Source organism: Saccoglossus kowalevskii, chromosome 11, assembly GCF_978046115.1.
Source record: "Saccoglossus kowalevskii chromosome 11, keSacKowa6.1, whole genome shotgun sequence".
Classification (NCBI taxonomy): domain Eukaryota; kingdom Metazoa; phylum Hemichordata; class Enteropneusta; family Harrimaniidae; genus Saccoglossus; species Saccoglossus kowalevskii.
Window position 1 is genome coordinate 31,429,283 of NC_140651.1, and position 14,336 is coordinate 31,443,618.

Sequence of the window (14,336 nt, forward strand, 5' to 3'; positions counted from 1 at the left end):
TTAGCTTACTAGTATATGTTTAGCAAGGTTTCACTGTCTCACCGCCCAATTTTTGAAAAAAAAACAATTTGACTAGAACCCTAACCCTTCCATTTTTTTTTTTTTAGTTTTTTTCTTTGCAAGGCCTTTTATTTGAATTTGAGTTAAGTTACTAGAGTATAAAAAATCATTAACAACAACACAAATACAATCATATTGGCGAAAGCTTCATGTCAATGTCAATGTTGTGTTAACCTGTCCTCGCCACGCCATCGTTCAGACTGTCGTGACGTCACCAGGTGTATAAAAAGGATGTGAAGTGGTCCAGTATGGCCGCCGTGACACCTGGCCGGCACACGGCACGCCCCATATCCATACGCAAGAGAAAGAAAAAGCTTTATTTCCCCCCAAAAAACAACAAAATTGCAACCACTAAAGTCATCAGAATAAACTTGAACAAATGTATTAAAATTGTTGTTAGTAAATGCATTTAAAAAAGTAATCGTTTATTGCACTATGTTTCATCGCGGAATGATTACTATGAAGAAATGCTGTTGTTAGGCGATACCGGCAAGTGTCATCCGGTTGGGGAGACCCGTCAACCTAGTTAGTTGCTGATATTCCCCAAGGTTGTATGTTTTCTACAAATTTTGCCGGTAAGAGTACAATTTATATATCTTTCATAATATCGTACGCGGTGTTTGTTTACTCGCAACTTTTAACTTCTGTCGACAGAGGCGGAAACTTGATCAGCATGATGTCGAGTATTCGATTGAAATGTCCTATTCACATACACGCCGGTTCAGTCGTACAGTTACACTGTCTCACTTCCTGGTTCAAATCATATTCCAATATTAGCTTGCTATTCCATTGATATTACAGCGGGTAATTCCACGGTAGGTGGCTCTTATGCCGTGACCCGTGTTTATATAACGAGTCAGCGGTGAGTGCGATGGGGGGTGTGCCCCCATCGATCAATAGTCTGCACTGGTGTGCTGTTGATGATCGCACCAAGTGAGGGTTGAGCGTTTTGTTTTGAATAAAAAAAAATATGACTGCATGTGTGTCAAAATATCGGTGTTGTTTTAGCAGATCTATGTTGTTGCGTGACAGACACCGAATATTAATAACTAGTATCACTCCCTTGGAAGATGGCAAACGAATACTACGAATGATGCCGTCACGTATTCAAAAATTGGACTCCCAATGTGTGGCTAAATAATTCATTACAAATTTACATCGGCGGATTTTCAAACCATTAATTTTAACACTCGAAACTTATACGCTTTAGAGGGTGTTCAATTCATTGATAGCTGCCACAGTCGACCTGATAAGCCGACCTGGCAAAGGTCAACTTCGTTTGTCACAAAAGATACATGCATATATACAATGGGCCATACACATGAAATACACACCCTTTTCTTTATTTGATCGCTCATTATTGTCTACATTCTAATTTTTGTTTCTTTGAGTTCAAATCTATGTTCCCTATCACCCCCACCCTATACTATACTATACTATACTATACTATACTATACTATACTATACTATACTATACTATACTATACTATACTATACTATACTATACTATACTATACTATACTATATGATCATAAAATATCACTGTCTCAGTCAACAGTGTGTGCTGTGGAAATAATTATCTGCAAACCTGAAATGCATTTTTCTGAAAAATGCCTCAGTGCTGAATAAAATCTTTATGGATGCTACATAATTGATCAACCTCAATTTTTGTATAAAAGCAACATAAAATGTTTTTGTTTTTTTCCAATAATTCTATAGTTGATTAGGATTTTAATAATCTAAGTGTTGCCATGACAATATGCATTTCAATGATTTAGCATTATCTAATCGAGGACTTGTATTTCAATAATTGATTTCCTGTAACAATATATCACATCTTATTTGGAATACATATATTAGTTGATAATTGCTTCATTAACACATAAGGAGCTAATTTTTTGCCATCTTAATAGGGACCATTGTTACCATAGTTACTAAGGCACTCTTTAAAGGCAAAGACAAGGTTGTCTTTATCACAGGCCTCTAGATTCCGACCATTTTGTTCGGTATGACATTTAAATATAATCAATGGCCATTTCTGTAACATAAAACAGAATATACAGCACACAATTTAACACTTTGCACATTTGCGATTCAACACCTGCCATATTTAATTATTGTTGTTAAATAATGTATAACTATCACTGCATATTGTGCCAGTCCAAGTGATAAACTGTGCAGTTTGCAGCAGAATGATGCGATTGAAATTGGATATCATTCTGTCAGTGAATCAGTATTGGCCAATAATAAAACAAAGGACATCACATCTGAATTTCAATATAATTGCCGTTTTCTATGTAGTACGTCTGTAGTCAAACAGCCACAATTTGAACTTGTTGGCCAATGGCCACTGGCAGAAAAAATTTACCTTGAGGGCTGTTTAATCTGACTGATCTGTTACAACTTTTGGAGATTTCTCGACCTTAAAATTGAAATTAATTATTAATTATGCGAATTGTTCACTGTATCATGTAAATCGTTGTAATATATTGATAGTAAACACTAAGTACGCAAGCTGAACAGATGTTTATGAGTTGACTTTACTGCATATGTATGTACACTGTACACGTACTCTTTACTGCATATGTATGTACACTGTACACGTACTCTTTACTGCATATGTATGTACACTGTACACGTACTCTTTACTGCATATGTATGTACATGTACATGTACACGTACTCTTTACTGCATATGTATGTACACTGTACACGTACTCTTTACTGCATATGTATGTACACTGTACACGTACTCTTTACTGCATATGTATGTACATGTACATGTACACGTACTCTTTACTGCATATGTATGTACACTGTACACGTACTCTTTACTGCATATGTATGTACACTGTACACGTACTCTTTACTGCATATGTATGTACACTGTACACGTACTCTTTACTGCATATGTATGTACACTGTACACGTACTCTTTACTGCATATGTATGTACACTGTACACGTACTCTTTACTGCATATGTATGTACACTGTACACGTACTCTTTACTGCATATGTATGTACACTGTACACGTACTCTTTACTGCATATGTATGTACATGTACACGTACTCTTTACTGCATATGTATGTACACTGTACACGTACTCTTTACTGCATATGTATGTACATGTACACGTACTCTTTACCGCATATGTATGTACATGTACACGTACTCTGCTAGATTTTTAGATATCCTGAGTTCATTTTTAGTTTACCTTGTTCGTTTTAATGATCAGGACTTTCCGTATTTTGTATACATCTAGTTTTTACATGTATGTATGTTGTACATGTATAAACAAAAATACCTTATTTGCTTTATAAGAAATACATCTGTAGATGACAGCTTGCCAACTAAAAGCTGAATTTATTGTATACTTGATCATTAAAATATGACTTGCATGTATTTTGACCAGACACATCTCTGTAATTTACGTAAACCCATACCTTATTCTGGTATTTTGACCAGACACATCTCTGTAACTTGCGTAAACCCATACCTTATTCTGGTATTTTGACCAGACACATCTCTGTAATTTACGTAAACCCATACCTTATTCTGGTATTTTGACCAGACACATCTCTGTAACTTACGTAAACCCATACCTTATTCTGGTATTTTGACCAGACACATCTCTGTAACTTACGTAAACCCATACCTTATTCTGGTATTTTGACCAGACACATCTCTGTAACTTACGTAAACCCATACCTTATTCTGGTATTTTGACCAGACACATCTCTAATTTACGTAAACCCATACCTTATTCTGGTATTTTGACCAGACACATCTCTGTAACTTACGTAAACCCATACCTTATTCTGGTATTTTGACCAGACACATCTCTGTAACTTACGTAAACCCATACCTTATTCTGGTATTTTGACCAGACACATCTCTGTAATTTACGTAAACCCATACCTTATTCTGGTATTTTGACCAGACACATCTCTGTAATTTACGTAAACTAAATATTTTAAGATTTTTGACTAAACGATTTGAGTTTATCACTATAATCATTTTTAGATTTTTGGTAAATTTTAAAATAAATCTCAAAAGTTTATTTATTGACAAGTAAATATGGAATATCTAAATGCTTCTTGTTCTCATTTGCATAATATCAACATTATTTGTGAAAATGACAGGTTGTTAGATTTAGTACGACAATAATTGCATTGACACAGCTGGGAACAATGCTACAAACATAGGTTAATATCAATTTGTATCTATTTTTTTGTAATTCTTCCAATTATCCAGTATATTAACATTTCTGAAAATCTGAGAATAATGCTTCATGTTACTGTCAAAATCTTCTGATTAATTATCTGTGTAGTCTGGTACAAAATATGACTTAAATGAATCATTGACTTCACCTCCAGTCATGTCATCGGACCATGGATTGCCATGGTAATGCTAATTATTGCTACCAGATGTCAGTGATGGCTTTCTTTCCATACCAACAATGTATAGATTAGTTTGCCTTCTAACTAACTTTACACCTAAATTTGAGAACAAATGGTGTTGGTCATCATAAATTTTGAGTTTATTTTCTTGAAAAACTAGTCAAATTTTGAGCAGAATCACACAATTTTGCATCTTGAACTTAGTGAATGAGTACATCATGTACATGTACAATAATGGGAATGAAGGGTACATTTTCTAACCTCTGTAAGACTTGGTTGTATTCAACACAAACTGTAAAATTTTCACCTAGCAGTTTAATTTCTTTAAATTAGTATGAATAATACTGAACAGATGGCATCTTTTTACCATTTATATGACGTAAGATGCTTAGGAACTTTATTTAATTAAACATTAATCTTCTTTTGAGTCTTTCAAGTGATGGTCTTGGTTACAGCAGTGTAACCAGGGTTCTTAGTTAAAGTTGTTAAGCAGATTAAGATTTGTAACTATTTTATAAAAGTTTAAAATTTGTTTGAATTTGTGTGTGCTTCTAAATACTAGTATCGATATGCAAATGTTAATGCAACAGATAGATGGACTTAGTCTGATGTAATTGTGTGTGCTTCTAAATACTAGTATCGATATGCAAATGTTAATACAACAGATAGATGGACTTAGTCTGATGTAATTGTGTGTGCTTCTAAATACTAGTATCGATATGCAAATGTTAATACAACAGATAGATGGACTTAGTCTGATGTAATTGTGTGTGCTTCTAAATACTACCGGTAGTATCGATATGCAAATGTTAATGCAACAGATAGATGGACTTAGTCTGATGTAATTGTGTGTGCTTCTAAATACTAGTATCGATATGCAAATGTTAAGGCAACAGATAGATGGACTTAGTCTGATGTAATTGTGTGTGCTTCTAAATACTAGTATCGATATGCAAATGTTAATACAACAGATAGATGGACTTAGTCTGATGTAATTGTGTGTGCTTCTAAATACTACCGGTAGTATCGATATGCAAATGTTAAGGCAACAGATAGATGGACTTAGTCTGATGTAATTGTGTGTGCTTCTAAATACTACCGGTAGTATCGATATGCAAATGTTAATGCAACAGATAGATGGACTTAGTCTGATGTAATTTAAAAGTCCATTTTGGAAAATTATTCATTTTTAAACTTCCAAAACATTGCATTTTTTACGTTTATTGTATTAACTTTGTGCTTTGTGCTTTACATTTAGTACAAAGTGATCCACCTCTATGAGAAGTCTGCTTCTAATAGAGTAGATTTAGCAGAAAAACAAACTCAATAGCTTGCCTGGAATTCCATATGCCACGTACAGTGCATGTTTTGAAGTTGTTGAAATTCTCTGGTTGCCCTGGTGATTTCATATCATCCAGGTTGTAATACTCATGATGTTAAGACAGGGAACCTAAGAGATATGGTACAATGTCTGTAGAGTTATAATATTTCTGTTCAATTTTCGTAGAAAAAATGCGTAATTGTTGACACATGTCAATATGCCGTGGCTTGTACAAACAATCATTAAAATTAATATTATCCGGGTCAAATGTTATGTAGCTCCATTTATTGTTGACTAGAATAAGTGAAAAATCTGGGATGCAAGTGTAAATACTGGAATTGATTTTCCCTGATGGGATGATTCTGTGAAAATAAAATCCAGCAAACTTACATTTTACATTTAACTCGTCAAAACATCCAAAAAGTCTTTTCTGCGAAAATTAATTCCAGCTAAAATAAATAATTTTACTGTATTGTCACAGGTAACCAAACAGGTACTTTATATGACCTGATAATTGAATAATATAATTTCTATTTTAAAATTCTTACCTAATAGCATAAATGATAATTAACATATTTAAATTATTTTCGCTTCCATATAATAATCAAGCCATATGCGTGATCCTAATGTAAATTCTTCTTGACATGCTAATTTGCATGATTAATTGTTTAATTTCAAAATATATTTCTTAGTGTATTTTATGGTGTGATGACTTGAAAGCTTGTTCATTCTATCAACTATGTATTTATGCATGGATATTTCCTTACTTACTTCCTTATCTAAAATCATACTCGTACACTTCTTCTTTGTGCCAGACATTAAAGGGCGTCCGTCAGCGGGCCGCACATGTGTTACATTTGTGTTGATGTATGTTGATTTTCCCATAATCCAGTGCACTCTTCTAATGAAATAACAGTTACAAATTTTGATAAGGGTGCGGCTTGATATCTTCCAATCGCCAAAGAAATTACCTAATTAAAGCTTGGTAATGTCTCAGTTTGTACTTGTTGGTCTACACAACAGTCAAAGTCGCTATTTTTGTTTATATGAGATCCATATCTTGCTCATGTGTGGTGGAATGAACACCACCCTTTAAACATGAAATGCAAAATTTGCTCTGTACTGTCATCTAGATTGTATTAGTCCCTGTTCAGATGAAAACAAAGACTTGTGGATTGACCTCCATGCATTCGTTTGTGTTTGTGTTCATCTGTTTGTATCCAACATATCTCACACGTGCTTGGGCCGATCAAATTCAAACTTCACATATACATCGGACATTATATTAGAGATATGCATAAGTATTTTATTCATGATCTGATTCAATATGATAGCATCACATTTTTACCATTCCGGAACCAGATCTCAGTCGTGCTTAGGCACATTCTGTTAAAACTTTGTACATACATGTATGTATATGGTACCTTATTATATTTTTCCGATTGGTTTCAAAATGGCTGATTTTGCTTGAAAGAATGCTGTTCCTGATCCATATATTCAACATGCCTGGACCGATCAAATCCAAACACATACATCAGACATATCGGACAAATGCACATGCAATGGCTGACTGCATGGTGGTCATCTTGTTTAAATGAACACAGAGCCACCTCTCAAATTTAATCACATACATCACACATCACACATCAGCTTGTATATACATGTATATTATCTTGTGTGACTTGTTTTTACCCATTTTGCTGATCGCTAAATGTGTTGAATAAAAACTGAATGAATATGCAAGATTAAGAACCTAGTGAATATAGCTGAACATATGAAATCTGCTAAAATTAATACAATATACATTTATGAAAACGGACATTACTGTTTTCTTATTCATTTTATGATAAGTCGACTTTGTCGAGCGGAGCTTATCATACGAGTGATTGTCCGTCGTCTGTGTCCGTCGTCTGTGTCCGTCGTCGTCCACGTCAATGTTTTACATTTTCAACTTTTTCTTGAAAACTACAAGCCTGAATGCTTTAATACTTGGTGTATATGTACCTTGGGTAGCGCATAACCTTTGTACCTAATTTTGATTTAATTTTTTTTTATGTGAATTTTATAAATATTATTTGTCTACTCTATCCACTTTGTCCAAAATTAAAATGAATAATTATATTTACATTGTTTTTCTGTGTAGTCGAACATGTGTCCTATGATATCCCATGGTTCTACCGGTACATACATGTACATATATAAATATAATGTGCAATCTTGAAGCAAGGAATTTTGATTATTGAAAGTTATGCAATAGGATGGTTATTACAGTTGGAGATGCGCATGGCATTCCTGGGCAAACTAAATATATGTCATTGTACTAAATAAACTGGTAGATATTATAGTCTCTCAAGTTTTCTGATATATTTAGACAGAATGTCTAATAATTACAAGTTTAGTCTGGTCTAAAATTAACATAGAAAAACATGTAAAAATTGTATTGGAAATTCAAGTAGTATGGAGAAATGCAGTTCACTAATTGAAAACTTAACACTATAACCTAAGTACAGTTAAATATTAAATAAGTAAACAACATGGCACTATGTATAAAGACAGTCATCAAATATTTACATGTAGTATTGCTGTTCATAGTTGTCACAAACTGATATTTAATTAATTCGCAGTCACTTCAGGATTGAAAATACAAATAAATTGATCAGTACTATTCATTATTACCCAATTTATTATCACTTTTTACTGAACTAAAAAAAAAAATGTTAAATACATCACTGGTGAAATCAATGAATGGTAAATTTTATCAATGATTCGTTTCTTACCTTATAATGTAAATATTCTGATGGCATCTAGAGACGCTTATCAACTACCAAAGTATATTTCAGTCAAAATTTAAACGTTATGGTCAAGTTATTTAAAAGTGTAATGATATACGATACTGTCTTCTCTATTTGTTTTGGATTGTGTTTACAAGAATAAATTCATGGAATTTGGGATTGATGATAATCTGATTGAAGAACTGTAAATCAAAAGATGTAATGAAATGCAGTCAACACTCAGTACAGACATGTATCTGTTAGCATTGCTCTCCAATGTCATCTTGAAAGGGGTGGGACCTAGGTGCATATTAAAGAAGTTCAAGGCCAAAGAAAATATTTTTTTTTTTTTCAGTAAACATGTCAAAATAATATTACAGATGGTCAGTGACACTGACACGCAAATTTGTCACGACATAGCTACATTTACATACATGTATGTTCATTTCCATGCACATTGTTAGCAAGCATTTTAACAAATCAAAATGTAAAATAAAAAGGTCAATTGACTTCCTATAAGAGTGTTCCCCAAAAAAATTTCGGATTTAGGTGCTTGTTTTCAGTAAAATATTAATAACGATTTCACCGATATTCAACATGGTGGCTTACCCAATTGCCTCCTACTTCTGGAAAAATCCGTTTGGAGAATATATATTAAAATAAAATAAAATATCTTGTATTTTGAGGGGGGGGGGGGGTAAATGTCAAATTCAGGGTTTCCTAATTAGGATGTATCTTGAAATATAGTCTTATGTACATGCAAGTTGATCAATATGGTAAATGATTCCTTTTCCCTCCAAGAGGGAAGGTTAAATTTTAGTCAATTTTAATTACATGTAATATCTGACTTTAGCAACAGGCTTTGCACTTTTTATATAAATAAATGTGTTTTCGCTTATTGCTAAATACTATAAACCTTAATCTGTAATTTGTGACACTCACATATTGCAATTTTTGTCTAATTTTTTTGTTTTCAAATTCTCAAAAATGATGATCAACCCAAAAATGTCCAACCCAATTTATAAAGTTTATTTTTTGAAGAACGCGACCATTTTTAATTAACTGTCATAATAATTACATGCTTAATCAAACATCATAGTCTGTTAGTAGTTTAGTATGACAGTCAAATCTAACAACTCTTACATATCCTTGAAATCTGTATTTTACAGACGGTGTTCAATTTTGTCAGACAGATGGAGAGAAGATCTACTAATGCATTGTGTGTTCCCGCAGGCTTTAATACTCTGTACATGCTATTTTCAGATGAAATCTTTTATTCGTTTATGCACATCTGTGTTATTATTTATCTTGTGCTGTTTCAAAAAATTGCTGTTAATCAATGTTAAATAATATTGTTTCCTCAAATGAATCTAAAAAGATTTGTGATTTTTTGTTTCCTCAAATGAATCTAAAAACATTTGTGATTTTTCGCAAAGTTATACATGTTTTCTAACTTGAAGCAGCAGGTGTAATATCACATCACAGCATAAAATTCACCATCCAGAAAAAAATTCATTAATAATGTAATCTTGAAAAAGATACATTTACATGTGTATATCCATAGTTGCAAGTAATTCAAATATTGTCTGTTAGTTACTTTGGCTTCTGTTCATCCATTCAAAGTCAGTGCAGACAACATGAATTGATTTCTTACAAACTTTAGTACAGCTTTGCACATTTCAATGAAACTTGGTACAAAGATCCTATGTGACATTGCACAGACCTGATAAATTTTACATTAAAATCTGCGCTAATTAATTACCTAATTTGCATAATAATTAGTTTCAGCTTTCCCATTGATATCTCAAGTAATAATCGTTATATTTCAATGAATCTTTACTACTTAATAAATGCTGTTTTTGGTTTAAATTTATCAATAATAATTACCTAATTTGCATAATAATTTAATTTTTGGCTTTTCTTTTAGAGTTAATCATCACATTCTAATGAAACTTGGTACATGTTGTAGTTTTGGGTTGAAATCCTTGGATATGACTACTAAAAGATTAATACTGCGGATCATGTTGTTTTCATGTTGTGTATCTCAAATTAGCAGACCATGAAGCTTTTTCTTAGGTTAATCTTAAATTAATCTTAAATTAATCTTAAATTAATCTTAAATATGCCTCCATTACTCTCAGCGCACGAGAGTTCTTTCTAAGCTTTCTTATAATTTGGTCTCTCTGTCCATGCATCTGTGCGTCTGTCCGGAGTCGTATCTCAAAATCCCTTGGACCGATTCCGTTCATTCTTTGCATGTGCCTAGTACTTTATGTGGGACATATGCACATGCAGTGGTTTAGCGATTCGATTCAAAATGGCCGACTGGCAGCCATCTTGTTTTTTGAAAATAGTGTATTTTGGACATGCTTTGGCAGTTTTCTTTCAAACTTGGTACATAGATTATACATGTTAGGATACATGTTCATGACGATTTATTTCATAATTAGATTAAAGATGGCTGACTGGCAGTCATCTTGTTTTTTTGAAAATGTTGTATTTTGGACATGCTTTGTCAGTTTTCATTCAAATTTAGTACATAGATCATACATGTTAGGATACATGTCCCCGGCTGTACGTGAGTTCCTGAGTCTGTCTGTCCGTCCGTGTGTCCGTCCGTGTGTCCGTCCGTGTGTCCGTCTGGCCGTGCGTCAGTCTGTCCAGAGTCATATTTCAGAATCCTGTGGACCGATTCTGTTTATTCTTTGCATGTGCCTAGTACCTTATGTGGGACATATGCACATGCAGTGGTTTAGCGATTCGATTCAAAATGGTCGACTAGCAGCCATCTTGTTTTTTGAAAATGTTGTATTTTGGACATGCTTTGTCAGTTGTCATTCAAATTTGGTACATAGATTATACATGTTAGGATACATGTTCATGACGATTTATTTCGCAATTGGATCAAAGATGGTCAAATGGCAGGCATCTTGTTTTTTGTTTTTTTAATGCGGTATCTCTTTATGCGTGCTCTGTCAGTTTTCATTTAAATTTGGCACATGCATGTACTTTATACATGTTAGGATGCATGTCCATGACAATTTGTTTCAAAATCTGGTCAAGGATGGCCGATTGACAGCCATCTGACTTTTTCGTCTTACTACTATATTTCCACAATTTATGTACCATTTTCATTCGTATTGGCACATACATCATACATATCAGTGTGTTCATAATCAGATCAAAGATGGACGAATAACACGTGTTTTGATGTAAATAAACAATCTGTTGTATACGCCACTTGGAACTAAAGTTTCAAAGACAGGCTCACGACAACCCCTCTGCTTTAATATGACGAGCACAAAGAGAACTTTCCAAAATTTTACGGGGACTGTGTCATTTTCAATGACTTGTTTACTCATAATTGTCTTGATGGTACTGTTTTCTCTGCCATGTATAATGCATACAAATTTAGAGCATGAGACAATTTTATATCTTTTGTGGAGTGTGTCAAATTGAAAGGATACATTCAGTATGTATACATTTTTAGCTCCACTGTCGACTTTGTCGAGCGGAGCTTATCATATGAGTGATTGTCAGTCATCGTCGCCGTTCGTGTCAATGTTTTACTTTTTCGACTTCTTCTTGAAAACTACAAGCCTGAATGCTTTGATACTTGGTGTATATGTACCTTGGGTAGATTTGTTCATTTCATGATGATATCTTCTATGCTCTAATTTTGGTGAATATTTTTGTCATTTTTGGTAAAAAGTGATATTTTTGACCTCGTGTTAAAAACCGTAAGTCCAATTACTTTGATATTACATATATAGGTACTAAATGTGGACCTCTCCCAGATTTGTTCATTTTGTAATGATATCTTTAATTCTCTAAATTTGGTGAATATTTTTGTCATTTTTGGTAAAAAGTGATATTTTCGACCTCGTGTTAAAAACCATAAGTCCAATTGCTTTAATATTACATATATAGGTACTACATGTGGACCACTTACAGATTTGTTCATTTCATGATGATATCTTCAATTCACTAATTTTGCTTAATATTTTTGTCATTTTTGGTAAAAAGTGATATTTTCGACTTCTTGTTGAAAACCGCAAGTCCGATTGTTTTTATATTACGTATATAGGTACCACATGTGGACCTCTTTCAGATTTGTTAATTCCGTGGTGATATCTTCAATTATCTAATTTTGATGATTATTTTTGTCATTTTTGGTGAAAAGTTATATTTTTGAATTCTTGTTGAAAAGTTGTCAGTTTTCGGCGTGACATTGCAAAATTGCTGTCCCCAGTTATGGATTCGCAAGCTGCTACAAAATATTTATAAAGCCAAAATAACGTGATTTCAACCACTCTCCAAGGTACGGGTTGCTACAATATTGCAACATTGTTTTCATTGTCAACGACGCTAAAGCCAAACGAGTGCGACACTTGCTTAGCGGTTCTCTTTATACAATTTGCTTGAATCGTTTCTAAGGAAGCACAAACCAAACGGTCGTCCCTTTTTAGGGCCATGACACATTTTAAAAAAGAGAACTACCGTTTCTGCTTTAATATTTTTTATAGACTTGGTGACTGTTATGATTCTGAAAAAAATCAGCGGTGAACGAGCTGCCCTGAAGGCAGAAAGCTGTCACAGCTAGTTTGCGTTCACCCCTTGTTTTACGCAATTAAGTATTACGACAGACTTCAAGAAAGTCAAATAAGTTAATTAATACAACCACAGTCAACGAATAGAAAATAGTTTTTTTGTTTTGTGTAGAAAAAGACCCCCTGGGCGTGTGCCCGGATATGACCTCAACTTCTTTATTGTGTCAAAAGTGGGGGGTGGGCGTTTGTCCAGGCATGGGCTCTTACCCGGATAAGTACGGTAAATAAAAAATTAGATGTACATATTAGAGAAGCCTGAAAAAAAGTCGTTTTGTATTCTGTTACAAAATATTAAAAATGAAATTATGGTGTTCAATTTTTATTTCGGTTTATGCATTATAGGAGGGCATTGCACATGTATTTAATCATGATGACACTCACTTAAAAGTAACGACAAAAATAGCTCCAACTTCCTCTAGTGGAGTTGTACAGACATCAATAATAATGATAATCAAATCAGTATACGTATTTCCATTCATGTGAGATCTACATTGTGTCTCGTATCAAGTGTGAAACACAGAAAATAAATGTGAAAATAAATGCAAATATAATAATAATAAAGACAGAATATGATATTAATGTACAGTGTTATCTATGAATAATTATCCAGCTTAAAAAATTTGAATCAATAGGTCATCCTGCATCATGCAGTACATGCATGTATGCGTTAAATATTAAATTATCAGTTTGTCAATAAGACTTGTTATGACTTGAATTTACACTGATTAACATGTATGTATGACTGCAAAACTGTGTTTGAACTACAATAATTATTTTCACGGTTGAAGAAAATATCGGTAATATGCATAGTTAATTAATATTCTAGTACATTGTGTTTTGTTCGCTTTTTTTTTTTTAGCAAGAAACGTTTGATGGCGTGGTATAATGAACACTTAATTAATTCATAATTGCCATGCATGTCTCCATGATATATTTACATTTATTTTGTTTGTAACTGTATGATTTATTTAATTGTAACTCCTCCACAGACATTAATTGGAAAGAAAGCAGTCAGCAGGCAATGTGCTATTTATACATGTTTAGATTCAGTTGTACACTACAAAGAGGTCATTGATATCTTGGTGATTGTAAGCATTCCAACCACTAGTCAACAAAGTAACCACATACAATTTATGTACACAGCATCAATGAAAAAGGAATAAGGCAATTTA

The 14,336-nt window shown here is 33.3% G+C and overlaps 1 protein-coding gene across 1 annotated transcript in view; it reads left to right on the forward strand.

Annotated features, from left to right (window-relative positions):
* Positions 1-525: 525 nt before the first annotated feature.
* Positions 526-14,336, forward strand: part of LOC100374458 (unconventional myosin-VI-like) — a 56,490-nt gene continuing 42,679 nt past the window's right edge. Inside the window, exon 1 of the mRNA XM_085505116.1 lies at positions 526-635. The gene's annotated coding sequence lies outside the window, so the exon portion shown is untranslated. The remainder of the gene's footprint in view (positions 636-14,336) is intronic.